This window comes from Neofelis nebulosa, chromosome 9, assembly GCF_028018385.1.
Source record: "Neofelis nebulosa isolate mNeoNeb1 chromosome 9, mNeoNeb1.pri, whole genome shotgun sequence".
Classification (NCBI taxonomy): domain Eukaryota; kingdom Metazoa; phylum Chordata; class Mammalia; order Carnivora; family Felidae; genus Neofelis; species Neofelis nebulosa.
In genome coordinates, this window is record NC_080790.1 from 80173009 (window position 1) to 80176325 (window position 3317).

General features: G+C 32.4%; 1 non-coding gene across 1 annotated transcript; it reads right to left on the reverse strand.

The window, feature by feature from the left end:
• Positions 1-526: 526 nt before the first annotated feature.
• Positions 527-633, reverse strand: LOC131486499 (U6 spliceosomal RNA). The gene has a single exon (XR_009249379.1). It is a non-coding gene; the product is annotated as a U6 spliceosomal RNA (small nuclear RNA).
• Between the last annotated feature and the right edge of the window lie 2684 nt (positions 634-3317).

Below are 3317 nucleotides of genomic sequence, written 5' to 3' on the forward strand. Positions count from 1 at the left end.
CCGTAGCATTCTGTTTCAGGAGTCGTGTAGACGCAACAGGTAGATCCAAATTCATGATTAATTTTTATAAATGTGAATAGAATAAATTCACTATTCATTGAGTTTATTGAGCAATTAGATTTTTTTAAAAATCCAGATATATTCTGTTTATAAGAGATATATCTAAAATCTAAGGATATAAAAAGCTAAAGTTAAAGGGCTGAAATGACATTTCTGGCAAATATTGGCTAAATAAAACTGGTGTGGCAACATTGTATCAAATAAAATAGGCCTTAAGATAAAAACACATTATTAAAGATAGAAACATTAAATGAATGACAAAGATTTAATTCATTAGTAAGATGTAGCAATGCTAAACATGCAAGGATCTAATAGAATAGCCTCAAAATATATTAAATGAAATTTGATAGAACTACAGAAAGAAATTTTTTTTTTAATATATGAAATTTACTGTCAAATTGGTTTCCATACAACACCCAGTGCTCATCCCAAAAGGTGCCCTCCTCAGTACCCATCACCCACCCTGAAAAATATGGAACGCTTCACGAATTTGCGTGTCATCCTTGCGCAGGGGCCATGCTAATCTTCTCTGTATCGTTCCAATTTTAGTATATGTGCTGCCGAAGCGAGCACTACAGAAAGAAATTAATAGGTCTACTGGCATAGTAAACAAATTTCAACTTTCTTCCCTTGGTTATTGATATTTTATTGTTAAGAAACAAAATTCAATCAAGTAAATTTGAAGATCTAATTGACTTTATTAAACAATTCATGAATTGAGCAGCTTCCCATCTAGCAAGAAGAGGACAGCTCTAAACAAAACGAGAGTTTTTAAAGGCAGAGAAAGGTCATTAAAAAAGAAGACAGGAACTTATTAGTAAGGAATGCACTTTTTAGGCAAGGATGTCCTCCTAAGAGGGAGCAGAAAGGGTCTATCAGTAAATTTCCCAGCATTGACCAGGAAATTCCATGTTGACTGGTTAAAGGTTACATTCCTAGGGCGTTGAAATGGCAGGCTAGGTATTAAGCCTTAGTTTACTGACTTGAGGCTTTAACCTATGTGATGCCAGTTTTGGCTTGTAGTTTTCTTTTCTTCTGTTTTTACTAATTAATTTATTTTTTAATGTTTATTTTTCAGAGAGAGAGAGAGAGACAAAGCATGAGCAGAGAAGGGGCAGAGAGAGAGGAAGACACAGAATCTGAAGCAGGCTCTAGGCTCTGAGCTGTCACACAGAGCCTGACATGGGGCTCGAACTCTCAAGTCACAAGATCATGACCTGAGCTGAAGTCGGGCGCTTAAATGACTGAACCATGCAAGTGCCTCGGTTTTCTTTTTAATAATGTCTTGTTAGTCACCTAGTTATGTTCTTTGGATAAATGTCTATACAAGTCCTTGGTCCATTTTTTAATTGGGTATTTGTTTTTTTATTTTTTATTGTTGCTTATTTTAGGAGTCACCATAATGAGTATGAGATGGTATCTCATTGTGATTTTGCTTTGCATTTCTCTAATGACTAGTGAAGATGAACATCTTTTAATATGCTTAGTGGGGCTGTTTGGTTTTTTCTTGTTGAGTTTTGGGAGTTCTCTAAATGTTCTGGATATTAATCCCTTATCAGATATGTGATTTGCAAACATTTTCTCCCATTCCATGGATTGTGTTTCTACTCTATTGATAGTGTATTTTGATGCACAATTTTAAAAATTTTGATGAAGTCCAATTTATCTATTTTTATTTTGTTCTGCTCTTGTCAAGAAATTATTGCTAAATCCAATTATCATAAAGATTTCTCCCTATCTTCTGAGAGTTTTATAGTTTTATCTCTTATATTTAGGTTTTTGATCCATTTTTAGTTAATTTTTTTTCATTTTTAGTTAATTTTTATATTTGGTATAAGGTAAGGGTCGAGCTTCATTATTCAGTTTTCCCTGTATCATTTGTTGAAAAGACTATCCTTACTCTCATCAAATCATCTTGGTATCCTAGTCAAAAATCATTTGACCATGTGTGTAAGAGTTTATTTTTGAGATCTCTATTCAATTCCATTGGTCTTTATGTCTGCCTTTATCCCAGTAGCACCATGATTTAGTTACTGTAGCTTTACAGTAAGTTTTGAAATGAGGAAATAGGAGATCTTCAACTTTGTTCTTTTTCAATATTATTTTGACTATCCAGGGTCCTGTGAGGTTCCATTTGATTTTTGGAATGGGTTTTTAATTTCTGCCAAAAAAAAAAAAAAGTCTGGGATTTTGATAAAAATTGCATTGAATCTGTAGATCACTTTGGGTAGTATTGACATCTAGTCCTAACAGGTTTTGTGTGTAAGTGTGCATGTGTGTGTATGTGTAATCTTTAGTTATCCACATATAAGATCATATTATCTGCAGAGGTAATTTAACTTCTTCCTTTACAATTTCAGTGTCTTTTATCTCTTTTTCTTATTTGCTTGCTACAGCTAATACCCTTAGTACTAACTTGAACATAAGTGACAAAAGCAGACATCCTTGTCTTGTTCCTGAATTTGGAGGAAAAGATTTCAATTTTTTATCATTCAGTATGTTGATAGCTGTGGGTTTTTCATATATGGACTTAATTATGTTGAGCTAATTTTCTTTTGTTCCTAGCTTGATCAGTGTTTTTATCATAAAAGAATGTTGAATTTTGTCAAATTATTTTTCTGTATCAATTAAGAAAATCATGTGGCTTTTTTCCTCATCATATTTTTTTTTTATAATCCTAAAAACTAAAATGAGAATGAGAGGAAAGCAAGGGAATGATGAACACAGGATTTATGTTGATAGGTGGAGAAGCTGCAAGGGGATATAATGGTGAAGAGGAAGGAGCAATATATTTAAATGTATCTTATTTATTGTTAACATCCTAGGTTTTATTTGGGCATCCACATGATTGTTACATTGCTAAAAATACCTAATTGTATAATTAACTATATATAACTATATCTAACTATAACAATAAAATCAGGCCATATTTGGATTATTTGACTAGAGAGTGTCATTAACCAGTATTTATGATTAATATAATTCTGATTCCTGAGGCTTGGGAAAAATTATAATATAAAAGTGATAATCGGATATTATTTAGCATTAAGGAGTTTACCATAAGAAGGACTATAAAGGAAAGAATTAAAAGTGGTTGCTTTTACTCAAAAATTCCACTTCTACATATTCACCTAAGAGATGTGAAAAAGATATGTCCACAGAAAGAGTTGTACCAGAATATTCATAGCAACTTTATTCCATAATAACCCAAATCTAGAAACAACCTAGGTGACTGTCAACAGAAGCATGCATAAACA